The 22,356-nt window shown below is 49.3% G+C and overlaps 1 protein-coding gene across 2 annotated transcripts in view; it reads left to right on the top strand.

The window, feature by feature from the left end:
- The first annotated feature begins 134 nt into the window (after positions 1-134).
- TMEM63B (transmembrane protein 63B) overlaps positions 135-22,356 on the top strand; it is a 59,639-nt gene continuing 37,417 nt past the window's right edge. Inside the window, exon 1 of one of the 2 annotated variants that reach the window (XM_026081243.1) lies at positions 135-210. The gene's annotated coding sequence lies outside the window, so the exon portion shown is untranslated. The remainder of the gene's footprint in view (positions 211-22,356) is intronic. The other variant, XM_026081246.1, reaches the window with a different exon arrangement.

A 22,356-nucleotide genomic window follows, 5' to 3' on the forward strand; every position in this document is an offset into this window, starting at 1 on the left:
CCCGCGGCCCCCGCTCTGCACGCGGAGCGGTTTTCTCCCCTTCTGTCGCAGCGGACGCGCCGTGATTTACGGGCTGCGCCGTCGGGGCAGGTTAAACCTGAGCGGGGAGCTCGCCGGGGCCCGTCCGGGCTGGCGCGACGCGGCGCGAGGGGGACCCGTGCCCCGAGGAGCTGCGTCTTGGCTGGAGCAAGCGGAGCTGCTCTTGGCAGGGTAAATGCCGGGGAGCAGATAAGCGTCTCTAGCAAAGGCCTGAGAGCCTCCGTAGGGTCCTTTAAGGCCTGCCCGTCTGGGAGGGAGGGAGGGACATGAAATGGTTTGTCCTGCGATGTCCTCCTTGTCTTACCTTTTGGATCTCAGAGGGGAAGGGAGCAGGCAGAGTTTGCCCACGGTAAACCAGGGCTCGCAGGTGGGCTGGTGGGGTCGGCGGTGCAGGTGGTGCCTGTCTGCTCCGCGAGGAGCTGCAGAAATGGGGCGGTCTGGAGCTCCGCATTGGCTACCGGAGAGCTCTTCACCTCTCCCAGACGTTTCTGTTGTCTGGTGGGACCGTAGCACTGCCTTCTGCATGCACCTTCCCTCAGGTTTCCCCGCTGGTGGAGAGTGCAGTTTTCTTGCTCACTGGGGTGGTTGTACCCATTTTTACAAGGCTACCATCTTACTTCCAGGTGCCATTTGAGATGTTGACGTTGCTCTGTGGAAGGCTTCTCTGTGTGTTAGGTCTTGGGAGACTCGCCTCCCTCCCTTCCTCCCTCCCTCCCTCCCAGTGTGCCACTGTTGTGACTGACTAGCTGAGAAGGAGGAGGGATATTCTCAAAGACGAGAACAGCAGGCGAATGTGTAATATCACTCTGCCTCTTGTACCTTGGAGAACTTAGTAGAGAGAGTTGTTTGATAGGGCTTGTGTCCATGGTCGTGCAGCAAAACAGACGGTCCCTTTCTGCTGTCTTTTAATCACCAACCCTCCAAATTGGCATACCATAGTTCTTCCTCCTGTCTTGAAGCACATGCAAGGCATCTGTATGTAGCTGCCTGTTGTGGGCATCACACCAAAACTCTGGGATGTGGCTGCAGTCAACTCAGTGCCCATAGCAGGTCTGATAGCTCTCAGATGGCTGGAGACCAGGTATTCAGGAATTTGGGATTCCAGGCACTTCTTTCCGCCACTCTTCCCCTAGTTACAGGAGTTGGAAGCCAAGGGCTGATATATAGGTGCCAAGGGAATGCTAATTTGGTTGTGCATACTCTATGAGAAGACCCCACGCTGCATTTGTCTGTTATTCTGGAAGTATCCTTCATCCTGTCCTCCTCAGGAGGAAATGTGTACGGCCACTGGCTGCATGGCAAGAGTGTCCTGTTAACAGCAGTTGCAAAGGGACTGAAGGGTGGCACTGGTGCCTGTTGAACAGYCCTGCAGATGCCCCATCTTTGCATGGGGACACAGCCTTTGCAAATACATTGCAGGGACAGATAACCTTCCCTTCCAAACACCTATGCCATATTGTCTAATAGCTTTTTATTCTGTAATGTTTCTGAGAGTGCAGAAAGCCAGCCACTCAGCTTATAACTAACTCCAGGAGGACACTGTTCAAACCAGAAATAGCAAAGCATTAAGCACTTCTAATGACTGCAATTAGCTTGTGTCTACCTAGGAAAGACCTTTTGCATCTAGAACCTTTTAGCTGTAGGAATATGCTGTCTTTACAGCATAGTAAGTCCTTTCTGCAGTTTTCGCCCAGATAGCATGGGAGGTACATAAACATGAGAGAAGAAGCCTTTGAGGGGGTTGGGAAGAGACCCTGGTTTGGCTCATAAGTATATTTTGTTGCACAAAGTCTATTTTTGGTCTGTTCCTGTCTTCAGTAACCTTGGAAGGAACTGAAGCTACTGTATTTTCTGAGGACATTGGTTTTGTTGACAAGAGAGCATTGCCATGAGGCTTTGCAATGCTTGATTTTTCTTCCCCTTTGACCAGAGCACAGTGTCACTATCCTGAAATGTCCCAAAGTCATGAGGTGGAGCAAAAAAAAAAAAAAAAAAAAAAAAAGTTTTTTTTTTTTTTTTTTTTTTTTTTTTTTTTATTTTTTTTTGTTTTTTTTTTTTTTTTTTTTTTTTTTTTTTTGATAAATGTGTATGTAAAAAATAAAATATTCTCATGAAATCACTTGGTTCAAGGAACTAGGGCTTTAAGAAACTCCCTGATAGCATAAAATCTGTGATAAAAGCCTGAGAGCTGGCAGAGCTGATGGCCTGTTTTTGTCCATTGCTAATTATGCTTTCCTTGAGCCAAAGGTAGATAAAATACCTTGGGTCATGTGTAGCTCTGTAGAGTCCTGCCAGCAACTCCATTGCCACCTTCACCTTCAGCACAGAGGTGCAACCTCAGATAAGCGTGCTTCCTAGAACATAACGCCCTGTCCCAATTCTCGCAGCTGGGGTGACACCGTATGCTGGGGACCCAGGACCTCAGCAGGTGGCACCTGCTGATCCCGGAGAAGACAGCTGGGACCTGCTCTGTCTGATGGGAACCATGTCCAGCCGAGGGCACCTGTTTAGTGCCCAGGAAGGCCCTTAGTGTAGGATACTCTGTGTGCAGTTAATTGTAGATAGTGCTGATAATGGATCCAGTGGCAAATTTGCATATCAAAGCATCTGAGAGCTCTGCGGTCTGGTAATGGAGGCAAGGATGATGGGGCTTACTAGTGACTGGGGCTGGATCTTCCCTGTGGCTTTTTTGGTGCAGAGATGAAACAAGATAACAAGATAAGGAATGTTTGGAAAATGGAACCACCTCAAGGATTTGTTTCCGTGTCCTTTAATAACAGTACTGTTAAGGCCTTTTTAATCTAACAGCTGCTTTCCAGAGTTTGGGAACAAAGGAGGTGAGAGCAATCCTTGGTGACAGTCCCTCGAGCTACTTCTGCTCCTTCCTGCAAGTGAGAGCTTGCACGCCAGCCTGTCACTAGGCCCAGTGGTGATGGGGTCAGGCCACTAACAGGCAGGCGAGGCGGAGGTCAGAAACTGCCCTGCTGCCTTCCCGTGGCCCTTCCCTGAGGCTTCGTTTGTTGGCGCAAGGGTTTTGGTGTCTTGTTTTTGAATTTTTGATTTTTTGCTGGGCTGCACCTCCATGCCTATGGTAACGAGTCAGAAACAGCCTTGAGCCCTCCAGTGCCTGCTGGCAAGGCAGTTTGTCACCCTCGTGCAGCCATCCCTCCAACTGGCGACTCCTCCGGTATGCGGCTGGGAGTTTGTACACGGGCGGGCCAGCCTGCTCCCTGCACGGTACAGCCACTGCTTGTCCCAGAGAGGTTTGCCATGGCAGGAAAGTCCAGGGTTAACAAACATCTTAAAGGGAAGCGAGGGTTGTGACAGGGAGGAACAAACCCAAACTGTGGGGAAGTCCTTGGCGGGTTTTCTCTAGCATACGGTGAGACTGCTGGTGCAGATGGCAGCTGGCATCCCTAGGGAAGCCTGGGGGCGGGGGAAGGCAGGAAGCTGGTGTCACCAGTGCGTGCCGTGCACTGGAGAGCCTCACTCCAGGCCGGCCCTAAGCCCCGCTGCAGGCATGGGCAAGGGGCAAAGGAGTAGAGAGGATCCAGTCCTTGCTGTGTGTTGTCCACTCTGCGTTTTTCACACAACTTGACACTGAGGCCCCAGTGAAAGTCTGAAGCAAAGGGGTGGATTTGCTACCACCTGAACTAGCTCTGCAGAGTCACAGGCCTTGCCTAATGGCTTCAGAGGTAGGGGGAAGGGAGCAGCCGTGTCTCTAATGGGTTGTGTCCTCTGGGATGTTGCATGAGTCAGAGGAAGGTTTGCCTTTGTCTGGTCTCAACAAAGCTGTATCTCCTGCCATTCCTTTGTCCCCAGGGCCCCTGTCTGGGCTGAGCAGGCAGAAAGCAAGTGTCTTTCCATAAGCATGCCCATCTGCTTTCACCCCAGGTCAGCATGAGAGCTGCAAGTACTGGAGAGAGGAAGCTTTCTTGGCAGGATTTCCCTGATCTGGCACATGGGGAGAGTGCTCTCGCTCTGTACTTTGGGCCATGTGTATTGCTGTGCAAAGGAGGTCTGCCGCTCTCACCTACACCCCACTGCCGGTGGGAGTGGAAGTCCAGCCAGAGATACAATATGGGGTTCGTCAAGACCCACCCGGAACTCAGGCATCACAGCTATTGAGCAGGCCAGTGTTGGCATGAGTGCAAAGCAAGGAATGTGCTCTTGTGCTGGTGCTCCTCGCTCCTGCCCTACAGCCGCCTCTGCTGCTCCAGCCCCAGGCTTCCCGCTTGGAGCCTGGTGGCAGAGCCAAGCTGCAGAAGTGCTTGTTGAAAGTAAGCCTGGGAGTTTGGAGTTTGCTTGTAGGCTGAGCTGGAAACTGGAATGAAGGTTTCTAGGGAGGGAGAAGGAGGGAGTCGCTGTGTCCCTCATCCACTTTGCTCTTCACAAGTGTTTTCCTGGTTTTGATGCTGTAGCTTCAAAAGATCCCAGCGTGATGGCAGACAGCATCTCAGGGTAGCTCTGTGTTCCTCATGGGTGCATCTGCTGGCTGGGACTGCAGCCCTCGGCACCTCTCCCATACCCTGTGCAGCTCAGGCTCTCTCTGAGAAGGACGCCTTGTCTTGCTAGCCATATGGGGAGTTGGTGTGTGCAGGAGCTGCCTTGAGTATGTCCTTCTCGGGAAGAAACCTCTCTGCCTGCAGCCATCATCCTGTCAGCAGCCCTGCAGCAGAGAGGCTCTGTGCCTCAAGATAACAGGGAAGTGGGAAGAATGGGAGTGGGTTTGGGGAATAGTCCGGACATTGTCTAGAAAGAAACTGGTTAAAAGAAAAAAAAATTACAAGAACTGAGAAGAAATATGCACATGTGCGTACACATGCTCTACAGCAGAGAGAGGGCAAGAGTCATGATGCCAGTGCCAAGCTTGTGGAGCAAAGGCTTACAGTATGAAATGGCTTTTCTCTGAGCATGCAGGCCTGTGGTTGGCACTGCCTTCTCTCTTCTTGTTCTTCCAGCATGAAGCTGGGTGTCTGCCCTCTGCTCCAAATACAGATTAGCTGCAGGAAGCCCAAGAGTCTCTCACTGTGTGTGATGCAGAATGTTGTTCTTTGTGCTTTTCTGTGCAGCGTTTGCTCCCTTTCTCTAGGTTGTCTTTGCATGTTCTTTATGCATTCCCTGCACGTGATCCCAAAGCAGGACTGGAAATACTTCTGTTCTCCCCACTGCTGTTATATATGGATGTTGTCTGTCATTCTCCCTCTTTTGCTTTCAAGTCTCTTCCTCCCCATCTCTTACAAAGCCAATTCCGGAGTGGGAGGAGTGCTTTCCCAGTATACCAGTGTTGTCCTTGGGCCAAGATCTTATAGTGGCTACACAGCTTATATTGGCAAAATGGAGATCCTGCTGGCATATTTTTGGCACCTTTTGAGCAAAACAAGGTCTCCTATTCCTGATGTGCTTTGGTCTAATTGTGTCAATGCCAGCAGCTTCTGCCTGCATAGTTGTTGCCCTGGGAAGAGGGATAGATCTTGTTCTGTGCCTGCTATTTTTCCCCTTTCCACTTCATGACGGAGACATCAGAAGTTGATAGCACAGGCCTGGCTTAAAACAGGCTTTTGAAGATCTGCCTTTATGTGGCCTGTTCTGGAAATATGTTTGTGTTATTGCATTAAAAAAGGGACTAGATCTCTTAAGGGACTGTGTATTTTAAAGGTAGCATGTTGCATCAGCACCAAGAAATAGCAGCTCCAGGAAGGATTTATATCTGGCTGGTTTTGCTATGTTCCGCCATAGCTTCCTGAAGCACCAAAATCATGCTGTCTCTTTGAGCAGCAAGGTAAAGAACCTTTCTTCCTTCCTGCCTCTGGAGGGGCGGCTGGYGAGGGCCTCTGGCACCCTGCCTCTTCTATCTGACTGTTACTGTCTCTCCCTAGGAGAACTGTCTATCCCCCAAACTAGTCCTGCGGGTCCCTGTGTTGAGTGCGCTTGTCCGCTCTGCAGCCCTGGTACTTCTGAGTGTGAAGCACTTGCTCATTTTGACCCCTTCTTTTCTCTAAGGGTGCTGCTGCTGAAGATCCTTACAGATCTCTGATCCTGGGCAGAGCCAGCCGGGCTCAGGACTGTGCATGGTGYGGACTGTTGGCTGGCAGACAGCAAGCTGCCACCTGCGACATGACCTCTCATTCTGTCCCACCAAGATGGCCCTGCTGCTTTGCTCGCAGGGAGGTGCTGCGCTCTGGGCCGTGCTGTCTCCCATCAGCCTGCCCGGGAGACAGCACTGACAAGCTCCCTTAGATCACTGCGTCCTGATGTGTTGCTGACACAGGGTCAGGTCAGGTGGCCGTTCAGCACGTCAGTGCAATTCTTAGGAGAGTGCGTCTATTAGGAGAGTCATATGCTGGCGTGGCCCTACTTTTGCTAATTAAGAAGGGGCCTTTAGTAGACTCTGTTCCTGCTCCCTTCAAAGCCAGGGAATGAGACCATCTTGGCATTGTCTTTTACTTGGAGGAAACTCAGGTGGCAGTAGGCCTTGTCTCCTGCCTGAAATAGTTATGGCTGTCTTATATTTTCTGGTTGAAGGTTGGACAGGGCCTGGTAGTGACATTGACTGAGGAGGGTCTCTGCACCTGACTTTAGAAATACTCTTGAACAAAAAACTGAGCGTCTTTGGATCTGAGGGAAGACCTTAAAAAGGATCTGATGAATTTTCTGTCTTTCCTCCCTCAACTCTCAGTGCATATTGTCTCGACTCCCCTTTGTGTGAGACTGTTGTACTCTGGAGAGTCTCAGGTGATGCTGGTGAAGCTGATATCATCCACAGGATGACTGTATATGCCAGCTGGTGATTTGCTGAGGTCTTGTCTACACTTGAGGCTTAGACTTGGAAACAAATCACTGTGCATCTGTTGAACTGCAGTAAGTGCCCAGGGACTTGCTATTACACACAGCGTAGACAAGGCAGCTTCAGTTAGATTTGTTTAAAGCTATAAATCTGGGAAGAAGGAATGGGGTTTGCAATGAACACAAAACTTGGTGTGACCTCACAGCTGGGGCAAAAAGAGCCAAAGCAACTGTTGGATGAAAGAAAGAATTGGCTCCTGGCTGAAGAGAAAAGAAGAACAAATAAAAGGTGGTAGTAAGAATCCTGTCCTCCCCTTGCAAAGAAGGTCAGTGGTGACAAGGGTTTTAAAGCAGTTAATTTTAAAAAGTGAATCCAAGCATAAATCAGAACAGGTGACAGGCTATTTAGGTAAATTAGATTTGGTCAAGTGGGCAAAGCCTTTTGAAATTTCCCTGAAAGTACTTGAAGAACAGGCCAAGGTAACTTCTGCATCATGAGCAGCAGTTTTAGAGAACATCTAGTAGAGGAGATCTCAGGGCTTGATCCCTTGAAGTACAGGGAGGAAGAGGAGAACTACGCCTAGTCAGTCTAAATAAAAAAGAAAGAATAATTAAGCAGTCATTGACTGTCCTGTAAGGAGGTAGGATAAAAATCCATCAGTGTGTATTTTCTAGAACACACCACACCAAATCAGTTAACTCGCTTGCATGGTGAATGGCTGGCCTAGCAGATGAGCAGGGCAATGGATGTGATGGATTTTGACTTAAGTCAGTCTTTGTCACCCTCCCATGTGTCAACCTCATAAAACAAATTGAGAAGGGCTGGGAGATGTGAAGCATCCCTCAAGTGGGTGCACAGCTGGTTGAAAAGCCATATTCAAAAGGGGGCTTGATGGCATTCCTCCCTGATAGGGAGACCCTAGTTTAGCAGAGGCAGGGAAAATGTTGGTGTTATCAGGGTTCATGAGCAAGATAAGTTAGTGCTGTGCTGCAGAGGAGAAAAATTCAAGGCAAACCTTGTGCCAGGCTGTATTAGGAGTGTCACCTCTAAGGTGCAGGAAGTTATTTTTGCTTTCATTGACACAGATGAGGTGTTGCTTAAGGACTAGGCTCGGCTGTAGATGCTGCCCGTGGTGAAGATGTGCACAAACAGGAGAGTGTCCAGGAAGCAACTGAAATGATTAAGGTCTTCAGAAATATGGGATGGGAGGAAGGATGAGAAGACCTAGGATTGGGTAGCCTGAGGAGGAAGAAAAGATGGAAGAGGGAACTTCATGGTCTTCAAGAACACAGAGTGATGTGCTTCTAGAAGACTGTAGTTGATCGTGTTCAATGAAGACGGGGCAGGAAGTCATTTACTTTGTCTGTAGAGAGGCATTCAGATTAGATTTTAAGGTTTTTCCTCATATCAGCTGGGATAGTGAAGCGGAAGAAGAGGCTACCTAATCTTGGGCAACTAAAGCTTCCATTCCTGAAGGKTTTTTTTGTTGGTTGTGTTTTTGTTTTGTTTTTCCAGAACAAGTTGGCCAAAAGTCTGTAGGTATGGACCAGTTATAGCTGGCTGTGCCTCATAGCAAGGAATTGGACCAGATGACCTGTTCCCCTTCAAGCCTGGCAGTTCTGTGAAATCTAAATTTGATGCCTGGAAGGGAGGTAGTGAGTAGCCATAGGAATGCAGTTTTTGCTGCTGTAGGAGGTGCTTGGGAGACGGGTACTAAAATATTGTATCCAAAACTAGTGTCAGTGTTTGGAAAAGGATGCTGAAAATCTGAAGAGAATGCAAGAAAGAGCTATAAAATAATTTAAGGGCAGGAGAAAAAGCTTTATTGTGAGAAACATAAGGAGTTCAATCTGTTTGTCTAATCAAGACCAAGATTAAGATGTGACTTGGTTATCCTGCATAAGCATAACATTTCTTATGATTGTGTGCATCAGTAATTTGGTGGGTAGAAATACCAGGTCACAAAGAAAACGTGTACTGTAGAAAAACATGTAGTGAGATCCTGGGGCCATGATCACTTCAGGGCCACATAGCTAGCTCTTCTCCTGCATCACCAGTAAAAGGAAGTGCTAGCCTGACTCCAGCTATTGTACAGCGATGCTCTGATGAACCTACACCACTCTCCATGCATGTGCCTTTGAAATTGTTCCCTGCTTCTCCTTGCCCCTGCCCATCATCCACCACTTTAAGTGATTTATAGCATGCCCTCCCTGGTGGCACTCGGCTTTTTTGCCAAAAAGATACCTGGAAGCAGCCAGCAGAGCTCCTGAGAGCCTCCCCACCACCCTCTAGAAGTCATTATCTGAGTCAATGAATATAATGAACAAAATAAAGCGTAACCCTTGTCTCTAGTTCCAGCCAGCCTGTGGTCCGGTGCTTTGTACTTTGACTGCTGTTTTATTTAGGGTCATTAAGTCAGTTTCCAGTCCAGGAGGTAACATTTCTGTCAGCCCTATGAATAAATCTTGAGAAGGAGATTGGATGAGGTGCTGCAGCAGATGGTTTGCTAAAATCTTGCTACATCCACAACTTCCCTTTCACCCACTAACGCTGTAATACTGTTAAAAATAAAACTGATCCAGTTTGCCTAACAGGATGTATCCTTTGTAAATCCCTGCTGCCTAGTGCTCATGGAATCTCACACGCTAATATCTTGGTGTTGTATTATTGCCTGTGGTAAGAGGGGAATTTCAAAGCTAGTAGTTAGCTCCTGTCTATCATTGTGAGTCAGGGGAGAATGAATACTTTGGTATGCTTTAAAGGAGAGCGGGGGGAACCCCACAGTGTTTCACTCCTTTTTTTGTTTTTTGGCTTTTTGTTTTGTTTTCCCTCAAGCTTTGCTCCGTTTTAATGGGAACAGAGTTTTGGATTGTAGAAAATAACCTCAGAAAGTGTTTGTGTCTTATCCTGGGGAGCCAGTGTTACAGAATCAAAGGGCCTCAGTCTAGACTGAGCTGGTCCAGAAGAGTCTTGTGAAATAGCAGCAATAGTTCAGCTGGCTATGAAGGACGTGGGGTGACGGATGCACCTTTGCAAATCATAAAGACGTAAAACATCATGGTATGATCTCAGTATTTCAGCATGGTCTGGGTCCTGTCTGTGAGGTATATTAGGTGCCTACTTCAAAACACATGCAGTCTTCTGGCCTGCTTGATGTGTGGGATTGCCTGCTTTGATCGCTCTGCTGATATATTGTTTTGGCAGATTCTCAGTCTGGCTTATTCCAGCTACCATCACCACCTCAAAACATTGAGAAGCAGTTTTGCCAGTATAACTGCACCTCCATCAGTAAACTTATGCCTGTACAGACATGTTGATCATATGGGCCTTTGCTTCTCTGTCTGACACAGCTGTGCTGGCAGATGTCTCTGGGGTTGGCCTGATATGAAAGATCAGATAGGGGCAGGTAGTTGGAGCCCAGAAGTTAAGGGAAGAGGAAAAAATGGGACAATCAAAGTAGTGGAGGTGTGAAGGTCTAATGAGTCCATTTTCAAAATATATGGGAGTGACTATATGGGTAGGAAAGAAGTGCTGAAAAGTGCATGGCTGGTAAATAGAGAACAAAGTAGGTTTCAGATAGCTGAGGATGGGGGGGGGGGGATTGGTATTTGGACTGTGGTATGTATGCTCTATCTGTTGTTCGTACTGCATTTCTTGGAGCAAGAAAAGGACCTATTTAATGGAGGTAAACTCCAGCCTGTCTAAACAGTGGTGGAGGTAGAACTGTGTATTGTGGCTGAATGGGAAAGAACACGAACTGGAAACACCTAGCCTAGTCCTGAAAAGCTACAGCAGTGTGGTGAGCCTGTCTGGATCATTACAAGCCTGCCTGCCTGATTTTTATCCTCCCTCCCCCGGGCTGTTTTGAACTTGCCAATCATCCTTATCAATCTCTAACTGCCTCCCAGCCTGCCCTGACATTTCAGAGCATTCCCAAACTTGTCCCTCCCTAGATGCCATTTTGCGCATTACTGATTGCAAAGTCCTTCCTAACAACTTCTTGCAAAGCTGGCTGCAGAGCCCCCAAACAGAGGTTTGAGGCAACACTCTCTCTTCCTACCCAAGCAGTTGGGGCCCTCGTGGCCTGGAGCATAGGCCCAGCTGCCTTGTTATTCCTGCTCTGTCTCCCCAGTTAGAGATGGGTGGCTGTGTTTTAATCCCCTGTTTTGTCTGCAGGAGCCAGCCAGATTACAGAATTGATGAGGGTTTGAGGTTTGATATGGCTGGGGGAGAGAGGAGGGGCTGTTTTTGATCTTCCCCTGCTTTTTTCTTAAGACATGTGTTGGGATTGTGGGACAGAAATGTCTTCCCCATCTGTTGGTAACCCAACCCATGAGAAGGGCCGGGGCGAGATTCTGCTGACGAGTATTGCTGCTTGCGGTGCCAGAGGAGTAATCTGCTCCTTTCTCAGCACTGCAGCACCCTGGCATGCCTTTGAGTCAGAGCAGTGTGCTTTGCTGACAGAGGTAGGTACCGCTTGCAGAGAGCAGACAGGGCCCCAGAAGAGCCAGCTGAGCGCCGCGGGGAGCAGAGGGAGGGAGGGAGGGAGGTTCATTAGAGGTGGGGCTCCTTGGCTTGCCAGGGTTTCCTCTGTCAGCAGGCACTCCCTGCCTCCCATGGAGCAGGGAGAGGAGTGCTGGGGTTTGCCGCCACATGAGACCAGGGAGACAAATAACGTCAGCCAGTTAAACAGAAAGGATTAGACGGTCTTCTGGAAAATGAGCCCAAACCAAATACCAAAGGGAACAGGCAGGAATGTAGTTTTTATGATCCTAATCTGATGGCTGTGGATGCTGGGGGAGAACAAAAAGAGGCCACAGAAAGTGGTCAGGCTTATGTGCTGCCCCTAAGTATAACCTTCAATTGTCACTGTCCCTGTTGGGATCTCCCTGTAGGGCTGGGCATTGGTCTGACCTTAACAAAACCTGAACCCCTTTTCAGGAAGAGAAGGACTAAAGGAAAAAAGGAAACAGTGGAGAATGCTGGATGCAGAGAGGCATGAGAGATACAAGATGAAAAGTGTGTGGATAGGGAATGGGGCTGGGGGGGAACTGAGTGGAGCACCCCCTGCTCCTTGCAAAAGAGAGGATGAGGGAGTCGGAGCAGGCTCCACCATCGCCAGGATCCCCCTACACTTCCTTCGGCTGAGATGTGGGTGGGCAGTGAGGCCAGGGCCGGGAGGAGGCCAGCAAGGGGCTCCCGTGACTCGGGCAGCAGTTGGGAAGAGTGACACTGATCTCTTCCCTGAAGAGACTGCACTGTGCTGATCGCCTATGCTAGTGTAACTGGTTCTGCGCTAGGAGCCCTGCTGCCGAGGCTGTGTCAAGCGAGGGAGTGGAGAGGGCAGGAATGGAGACCCTCTTCGCGGCCTCTGCTAGCCAGCTGGCCTCTCAAACATCAGTGGAGAGGGACATTTATGAGAGACACCTTGTGTGCTTTGAGCCACTGGCACGATCCTTGGGTAGGAACCCACTGTGCTGAAATGGATATGCTAGGTTTGTTGGCACACAAGGCTTGTCTGCGTTAACTGCAGGGGGTCCATTCAGTACATTCCCCGTGCTATTTGCCATGAGCTGGGGAGGTGCTGGGCTGCTCAGGGCATGTCCCTTGGCCAGCAGGCCAGCCCCCTCCCTGGCTGCTGAGGAGGCACTTCCTACCCAGGAATTTGATCCAGTGATGGGACCAGGGCTGTTGCCCCCAACGGGGGTGGCTGGTGGTCCTGTCCCACATGCACTGGGCAGTTGGTGGAAATAGTAGAAGCCTCTTCTGACACCAGCTGTCAGGGTTGGGTGATTCTGTCTACAGTGAGGCAAACTGATTTTTGAATTAACCCTATTGTGCAAAGGTTGTTCGCTGCAGCAATGTGGTATTAGCTCCAGTGGGAGAGATCTAGTATCTCTGCATCACACAGCCTGATGTACAGGAGTGATTCTAGGAGTACAGTGCAGGGATATGTTGTGAATACAGTGCAGGAGGGAAGGAGTCTGAGTGCTCAATGCTGAAAGTTACTCTTCCCCTCAGGACAAAGTATTTTTTTCATTCATTCTCACTGCTTGAAAAATATCCCTCACATGGCTGTGTGTGTAGTGAGGAAAGGCTTGGTCTTTTGTGGGTGAGAGTCCTCTTCATTGCCATGTAGAGTATTTACGACTCCTGCTGACATGGGGCTGACATCCCAGAGACCTTTGCTCCTGGGTGGGCTCATGTGTGTTAGTCCCTTTTTCACTGCAGTTTGCCTGATGCAGAGCAGGGCACTCAACCCCATGGCGTGACAAACTCACCGGCCAGTTCAACTATCCTCTTCCTTGAGAGCAGAGGTGCGTGTGCAGGGAACGCACCTAATCCTGAAGAGCCTAAGCATTAATCTTTGACAAAAAAATAAAACTAGTGGTGGCAAAACTTTCTAAATGCTGCCTTCCTGAATCTACAGACAGGGAGCCATTCCAGCATCTCTGTGGCTACTCAGAGCTCATCTGAGTTGTTGGAGGCAGAGTGAAGTTTGTGCTGATCAGTTTTGTTATAGCTACTCAGAGTCCTGTGAGCAGCTGGGGGGGGGGGGGGAACAGAAATTGTTTTGGTTTTAATCCTGTGGCTTGTGAAACTCTTGAGCAGTGACAAGACAAGTGTTACTTGTACCAGAGAAGGGTAAATCCTTAAAAACAGTATGTAAAAGCCCTAGAGGAAGAAGGAACAGCAGGGCAATGACAATCCCTGCTGCTTCGCCAAATCTTATTGACAGAAATGGGGGGACAGTTCCAGGACATACCCTTCATCCCTAGTAACTGAGCAAGGATTCCAGCTGACCACAGATTGAGGCTTGAACAAGAAGAAATATTTGTGTGCTGCTATTACATTTAATCTGGAAAATGGAGTGAATTAATGGTGTGGTCTCCCTGGGAGAGTTGAATGTCATTTTCCTCTTTGACAGACAGGGAAACTGAGGCATGGGGCGTATGAGTGATGTGCCTACAGTTGCACAGTACATCAGTGGTGAGATTCAGAATAGACCCAGGTTTTCCTGCATCACAGACCCACACCACTCCTCTGCCGGTCTCTACAACAGAGTAATCTGAGACCCAAATATTCATCTCGTGGTTGCTTCCTCGGTGAGGCGGAGCTGACACGGGAGCAGCGGCACATATCAGTGCAATCCCTGGGTCTGTGAGTGAACGAGGAGGTATGTGGAGCAGCAGTGCCCAAGTTTGTGCAAGGCTGGCAGCTTACTCAACTCCGGCATTGTGTAGGTGCCAATATAGCAACCTGTGACTTGGTGCGGTAGGGATTTCTGATGGTGGGAGGAGGTGAGCTGGATGAGCACATGAACGGTAGAGGGGAAGAGTGCAGGGAGTGAGTCAGTGCTGGGGGGCGGGGGTGAATCAGTTGAGGGAGGAGTGGGTGGGCCAGGGCACAGATGGGAACAGTGGGGCCACATTTCACGGAGGGGAGCTGCCATGTGAAACCGTGGGAAACCGGTGGAGAACAACGACCCAGCAGCAGGACACCAAGGTGAGCTTGCATTTCCTGAGGCCACTGAGACTGAGTCTTTGACCTCTCTGAGGTAAGAAGGCAGGGCTGGGAAGAGGTAGGGAGCTGGCAGCACTCAGTTGCCCATGGCGTGGATCCTGCGTTGCTGTTGGCACAGGGGCTGCAGTGCGCTGTGTGGGGTATGGGCAGTGCCGCTGGTACATTCCTGCCCCTTCCTTGCTGTGTCCTTCCAAGCACTGTTCCGTAGCTGTCCTCACTGACAGATGGGGGGCTGCTGCCAGTGCCAGCAGTGGTGGCACCTGGGTCATGTATTTGCTCGGGGTTACCTTGTTAGCTAAACTTGGAGCTGGAGGATTTTGTGGTRGACTAGAGCAGTTATAGGGGTTTTCCCTGTTCCCTGTAGCAGGGAGTCTTCGTCGTTTCCCAGTTGCCATCTAGGAGTTGTTCCCCCAGCAAAACCCTGCTACGACAAAGACCCCACATGCAAGCGATGCGCTTCACCTCTTGTGGCACAGCAGTGGGTGTGAAGGCTTCACTGCACAAAGTTCTTGATTCTTCAGGGAGGAGAAGCTGTATTGAGGGAATAGGGCATGAGGACAAGCAGAGCAGGGTGGTTTATAGATGAAACTCCTGTTAYTGGGTTGGCCAGCAGTTCCTGGGGCCTACACCCGAGGATGTCCTGTGTTCCTATTGCTAATGTGGTGAGCTCCAGGCAGGCCTCTTGACTCCAAGTCTGGCTGTGACTGAACAAACATCAAACCGTGGCTGAGGCTTTTTGGTAAAGCCACTGGGACAATCATCCTTATGCCCATTAGGTGAGGTAAAGACAAGGAAATTGATCCAACCTCTTAATGTAAGTGCATATCCTCTCCCACATATGCTAGCCTCTTTGGAGCTGGTTAAGTGTAATGGATGGATCCAGGAAATCACAAAGAGGAATGGAGCCAGAGGGTCCATTACCAGTTTGGTAGAGTGGAAGGTCTTTAGCTATTTGAGAGCTGGAAAGCAATAACTTTCTCCAAGAGGGAGAGGAAAATGTGAGATTCTAAAAATGAGCCTGGCATCAAGAGACAGCTGGGCTCAGCCAGGAGGGAGGAATGGAAAATGCGGTGGCTTCGGGAGGAGCCAAGAGCTGGCACCGGTTATTTTGCCTGGATGTGTTTCAAGACTCTGATCTGCCACCATATGGGTATTCAGTTCAATAACATCATTGCATGCTCTAAAACTCGGGGGCCCATTCTCAGCTGCCCAAGAGGGGGTGCCACCTTAGACACCAGAGTAAGGTCTCCGGAATTTAAGCAGCCCTAGGAGATGCTTATTTTTTGCTTTCTGCTGCACAGGAGTCTAACTCCTGGATGGTGTCCCAAATGTTAGAGATACTCATGTGGCCCTGGGTTTTGTAGTCACTCTTCCCCCCCCCCCCCGTCCCCCCCGCTTTGAGACCCATAGCAAGCTTTATTGTGCTTGTCTCTGCTCACTGCTGAAGGATGGCAGTGTGTAGTGCTCAGCATTCAGATGTCCTTGCTTTATACTATCACTGAAATCTAACTGTTCTCATGGGTGCTGAGTAAATGTAATACCAAAATGGCTGGCCAGAAGGGAGGCAGGACTGGAGTGAGCATCTGGGGTCATATTTCCACCAGCTTGTCAGAGGAACGCCAACTGGCAGGGTTACAGTCCCCCCACAGGAGATGGGCRCTGCTCGAAGAAACACTATCAAAGCATTTTAGCAACCAACAGCCCTGCATGGAGCTGCTGGAAGAGGGTCACAGGAGCTGCCGGGAGGCTTTTTGGAGACCTTATGTTAAGCCTGTWTTTCAACACCTGCTGACACTCCATGATTCCAAAGCCTGGAGTATGCTAAAAGGGACACTGGTTCTCTTGTGTGGTGGATCTAATCAATATTGTTCTTGCCCTTTCATGGGAAGATCTATCCAGAGCTTAAGAATCTGATTTAAAAAATGCTGAGCATGCTCTCAACTCTGGTTGCATTGGAAAGGGAGCTGCAGGTGATCAGCTACTTTGTAGCATCCAGCCCTAAGTAACTCTCCCACAGTCTCCTGATCTTCCCATAACAGGAGAAAGAGCATGAGCAGCCTGGAGCTCCTGAACCCCTTGACTTATCTAGTCCTCTGCTTCCAATGAGTGAGCCCTCTGTGTTGGTAAACAGAGTGTTATAAATAGGCAACTGATGCTATATCGGGAGGAGTTTTGTATGCTGTTGAGCACAGGTGTGGTGGGACCTGGGCCTAGAAGCTGCAAGCTAGTCTGTCATGTTGTCAGGCATGTGGAGGTGATCCCTCAGGAAAGGGTCTGCTGTGGGCATGGCTGGGAAGCTGCCTAAGTGCTAGCCCTTCTTCACCTGGCCCTGGAGGGGCATCCACAGGCTTCCAGTGCTAGCAACATAAATGGGAGCAAGGAAAGGCGTTAGAAGAGGAGCCTTGAAAACGACTAGGATTCGGGAGGAAGGAATGAAATGCACATAGCTGTTTTTGGCTACAGTTATCCATGAAGGACCATAGGTACTTTCCATAGAGACAAAGACACTGCAACTAGCAGTAGTGGGGTAAAACTTAAGGCTGAATACCTGTCAGCTTCCTTCTGTTGAAATAGTCCCTGACTCCCTGACTAGGGAAAGGCATGCACACCAGCATCCAGGTGAGACTCTTAAAAACACGCAGACAACTCCCAAGGGCTGCTTTGCTTTGCCCTCTGGGAAGCCAGGTGAAAGACACCATGCATACATCCATTGGCATGTGTCATTTTCAGAGCAAACGCTAAACCTAAAACATGGCTTGGGCTATGGATTTCTGAGGGCCTGCAATAAGCCAGAGTCAGCTGAAGGATGCTTGCATGACATGGAGCCCAGCAAAACTCCTTGCACCAGGGTTGATCTTGGACCTAGTATTGGCTGGCACTTCTAAAAGGACCTGTCCCCCTGCCATCTGAACCCAGCAGTCAGTTCCCAGCAGCGATGCACAGTGGCTGGCACCACAGCCTCAGTGGAGGCCTTATTTCCGTGCTTCAGGATTCCTCAGAGGCTTTGATTGGGATGCCACTTAGATGGCGTAAGAGAAAGGCAGGCTGCCAGGGGTGAAATTCCAGCCCTCCTGCTTGCTTACAGGGTTGTGGCAAGATTACAGTGACAGGCCTCAAGCATAAACAAATGGGCAGGTTGGCAGCAGTGGGACCAGCTGTGTAGAAAAGGTTGGAGGAGGTGTTACCTTCCTGCATCCTTGTACTTTTCCATTTGAGAACATGGAGGAGCTAAATATAGCCGGGAGCAGGGAAGGTTTGCTCTGAAGGCTCCAGTCCTGCTAATGTCTGGACGTATTCCTCTCGCTCAGACTAACCTTTCTTTCCCCTTTGCTTAAGGCAGCTGTGTTCAGAGTGGACTGCTCCCCACTCCATCCAGGGGTGGTCTCTGCCCTGCCACTGGCCCCAACTCCAGGGAGCCACCTCCTGTGCTGTGAGTGTTGCCTGAGATGAGGCCACACGTGCCACTCCTTCCTCCTCCTCTGGGCTCCTGCAGTGGTGAGGGAGATGGATGGTGGAGGAAAGGGAAAACCATTTCTTCTCTGGAGCCTGGCTTAAGAGTTCTCGCTTAAGAAATGGCTGTGACCTCTGCTGTCCATCCCAGGTTGTGGAGGGTGAGGAGGGGATGTCCCTGTCAGGGGTTGGCTCTGTACAGCACAGAGGGGATGGCATGTGGCTGTGATCAGAGGAGGAGCTGTGCGTTGGCATATCTGGGATATACCACCTGCTAGGATGATGTTTAGCAGGGGACCTATGACTTTACCTCCTCTTCCTCTATAAAATAGGAGGGAGCGACTGGTAACTAATGCCAGAAAGGCCATGTAGGATGTGCTGACAGAATGGAGCCCTGGGCATTTGGTTTTCTGTTCTGTTAGGCCAGTAATGGGCACAGAAGGGAGCACAGGGGAGTGCCTAGGAGTCAAATGAGCAGCTAGGGTTATGGAGAAGCCACTGAGCTCTCTGGAGCGTGGCAATGGCTTTCAAAGAGCAAGCAGAGTCTGAAAGCTCTCACAGTTTGATGATTGGAGAGTTTGCTCAGTTTGCTCCCTAAATGAGCAGCATTGTCTGGCATTAATCCGTGTTGTCCAGGTTCTGTTTTAAGCCAGGTAAACCTAATGCTGCCTAGCACTTTGTGTGGAGTATTGAGCTAGCACCTCTGAGCTGATTGGGATGCTTTGGAAGAGCTAAGCAAAAGACATTCTAGGAACAGACTGACCCAGTGTGTGAGATGAGGTGGTATGGCTGTGCTTTCTCCATTGATAAAAAGCAAATTGTCCTGGTTAAGAGATTCTGACCTTATCTCCTGCTTGCAGCACATGTCCTTCTGTGCCATGATCTGAAAAAGCAGATGTTAGGAAACCTCTTTTCCAACACATAATGGAGCTTGCCATTGCACTTGGCAGCTGTGGGTCACCTTCCCTGGTGAGAATACAAGAGGCTTTCTAGGTGATATGGCTGTTTGGTGAAGTTCTGAGATACTCAAATGCTTTATGCAGGAGACCTTTTCAAAATACCCCGTAACAGTGACGAGACACAAAGGCCATGTTTGTTGTGTGGTGGTGTTTGCCAAGAGCCAGATAAGCCTTGACACTAGTACTGATGATCTGCAGCAAGTCTGGCAACAAGGCTCGAGTGTGTGTCCCAGTATGCCCAAACAAGAGAGCTAGAATGTTTGAATGTGTGTTGATGTAAACAGGAAAAGTGGGAGTTCATCATATAACAATTGATGCTTGTTAAACTATCGCGTTTATAAAAAATAGCTTCCCCCCCTCCCCCCTTCTGCTCTAGACAATTTGGACATTAGTGGAAGCAGCCATGCTGGAAGGAAGGAAATGGGGAATGAGAGGACAAGCTGGGATGTCAGGGCATGGGGTTTTACACATTTGGCCATGATGGGACAGAAAGAGGGCTCTTCAGCCTCTCAGGCTGTGAATACGAAGGAGTTCCAGAGCAAGGAGACAATACCTTTCTCTCTGTGGTTCTGACTGTATCCATGCTTGGGGTTTTTGGCATAACATTGCCAGAAAGATACTGAGCGAAGGGACTTTGGAGGGCAGCCATGAAAACAATCAGAGGCTGAAAAGGTGTGCTTGAAAAAATGACAGATGTGCAGAGCTTGACTTCAGGAGAGCAGAGACACAAGTGTGTGAGATGTCTCCTGACAGCAAGGGATTGAAGAATGAGGAGGGGGAGCAGTGTTTTGGGAGGGGTCACCAGGAATGGGAGTTATGAAATTAAGAAACAAAAACAGGAGAAAGGACATGCTTTGAGAGTCTGCTGGAGCCATTTCCCCATGAAGAGAAGGAAGCTTTCCAGTCTAGGATCATTGTTTAACCACTCAATATAAAATGTACCACGGGAACCTATTATTCATCACCACAGAGAAGTTCTGGTTAGGCTACTTGATCTTTGCTGCCTCTGCTCTGAGATGGTCAGCTGAGGCGGAGCTGATAGTACACTTAAAGTGTTCAGAGAATGGGCCTGGAAAACATTTGGTGCTTGATGCAGGGAAGGCAGAGAACAGTGCTCGAGCCTGTCCCTTTTTAGGCAAACACTTTAATTTAGCCATATACTTAAGACCTGATGACTTCAATGAGAGCATTTCAAGATAAGTATGTACTTAGGAGCTTTTTAGAGCAGAGGTGATTTCTTTTGCATGAAGATCCTTGAATGACTATCTTAACAAGCACTAGTCCATACCACTGCCAAAGCTAGATTTCCATTGGGAGAAATATTAAGCAGTAACCCCATCTGAGTTATTAATTAGTAATTAATATCTCAAAATGCCATAGTCTACTAATAGTTTTTTTATAGTCTTGGTCCTGTGATATGTCTGAGAAGGCTGGGCACACTTCTCTCCTACAGTGAAAATTCTGGAGGAATTTCTTGCTCTTCTATGTCATGATATATTGCAGGCCTCAGCCACAGCTTTGGCAGGTGAGTTACCATTTCATGTAATACATGTGGTGTATTACCGTGACATGACATGTTACCATGACACACCAGATCCAGAAATGAGATATGGACCACTATATTTACCCTCTTTGGTGTGTGAACCAGCGAAGAACAGATTTGCTGTCTGAAAGGGCTCCTGGTTGTCTTTGGGGTCCACTCTTTATTTGGCTACTCTTTATTTGGGTGTACTGCCCCTTCTGCCCACCTCTGTGATGCTGTGCTTCAGATCTGTCCATACAGCCAGATGCCACTTCCACTTGAGGGAAACAGCCAGGGTGTGTGTGTGTGGTTGGTGTTTGTTTGTTTGTGGGTTTTTTTGTGGGGTGGTTTTGTGTTTTTTGTGGTGGAAGCCTACAGCACACCTTCCTGCATCCTGCCAGTGTTGTACAGTATGCTGTATCCACGTACAGGAGAGGGTTAGGGTCATGGGTACTGAGTAACTTTTGCACTCCAGAGCTTTATGCAAGGACAGAGGCACAGGGTCAGAACTGAGATTGCCCCAGACTTGGGTTTGCATCCCAGCTATCAGTGCAGTCATGCTGTTTCCTTTCGGCATTAGAAGTCTGTAGAAGCAGAGAATATGAGGGAGCTTTTTGGGAGGGAATGGTGAAATCTGAAAACATAGTCAAATAAGTGGTGGGGTTTTGGCTCCCATTTACATGTAAGCATCAGGTTCAAGCTCTGTTAGTGGGTATTTGCTCCTTAGGCCTTGTGCTAGGAGCGCCCAGAAATTCACTGTGATTTGGTCAGGGTGTTGCTTTGAGTTCTGTTGTCCCTTCCCACCTGCTCCTTTCCCCAGGCCTTAAAGTAGATGTTCAGAGCGATGAACAGGTTGAGCGTGGCAGAAGAGGCAGCGGGAGCAGTGCAGTTCTTCTGAGCGTGGTCCCTCTTGGGGCTGTGTCTGCAAATAAGTGGGGAACTGTCTGACTGGAGTTGCACTCTGTTTAGGGCAGCGCTTTCCATGGGAAGCAGCTTCCAGGTGCCCAGGCTGTCTTATGACAGCTCCAAGCATGATGCTTCGATACTCTTGGGCTTAGCACTGGTGTTTTCCAAGGACAAGACTGACTCAAGCCCATGGAAAGCACTTGCTGCTGTTCTCCTTTTGAGATAGCAGCCTGGTGGAGCAGAGCCCAGCGTGTGCTCCAGTCACCTGGCATCCTCTCCCTGGCAGGCACAATCTGAGGTGCTGCCAGATGCCTGGTATCCACTGTTCTGTGCAATGCTGACCCATGTGGGGTGGAGAGGCAGAAGGGCTCTTCCTAACTTCACCTCTGGCAACCCTTGGCACACAGTATTTGATGTGCTCAGTGTTTCTTCTGGTGTGATCTCAAAGCCATCTTCTTCAAGTCGAGTTGGGACCTCAGTGTTCCTCATAGGTTAGAGCCCACTGCTCACCCTGGTTTCAGCCTGGGACTGCAGGCAAGAGAAGCCCAGGTTACCAACTGCCAGTCTTTGCCAAATTTTCATGGGTTTGATATTTGCTCTTGTGGAGCTGTGCTCCACAGGTAAGCACAGCGACTCAGAGTGGCTTTGCCCAATTATAAGTGCTATTTCTTTGTTTATCCTAACAATGAAATGGAAGTCCGGTTGACCTGAAACTTGTATTGCTGCGTCTTGCCTAAAATTCAGTGCCCTCCTTCAACTCTAAGCAGCCACTTTATCTTGCACACCTTTATCTGCACGTCTGGGAGCCAGGCTGCTTGCCTTGAAGTACCACTTCTGTGTTCCTGGTCTTGACTGAATGCTGTCATCTCTGTGCGTAGAGCCAGACCGATGCTTTGTTCCTTGCGTTCCCAAGCCAGGCCCAGCTCCTCTTGCCAAGCGCTGCAGGGTGGAGAGAGACCACTGAAAAGAACAGCCCAGTCAGCATCTCTCAAGTGCTGGTGGCTGGCACAGGGCCTGAAGTCCCCAGCCTAGTGCATGCAAGTAACCTTGCATGATATAGACCCTTGCCTCGGCAGTCAAAGATAAGCAGATCTACCCTGAAAACTCCTCAAATAATAATAATGAGGTATTCCAGCCTCAGACTTCCCAGCAGGCAAAAGATATTGGGG

Source organism: Apteryx rowi, unplaced genomic scaffold (genome assembly GCF_003343035.1).
Source record: "Apteryx rowi isolate R43461 unplaced genomic scaffold, aptRow1 scaffold_54, whole genome shotgun sequence".
NCBI classification, from domain to species: domain Eukaryota; kingdom Metazoa; phylum Chordata; class Aves; order Apterygiformes; family Apterygidae; genus Apteryx; species Apteryx rowi.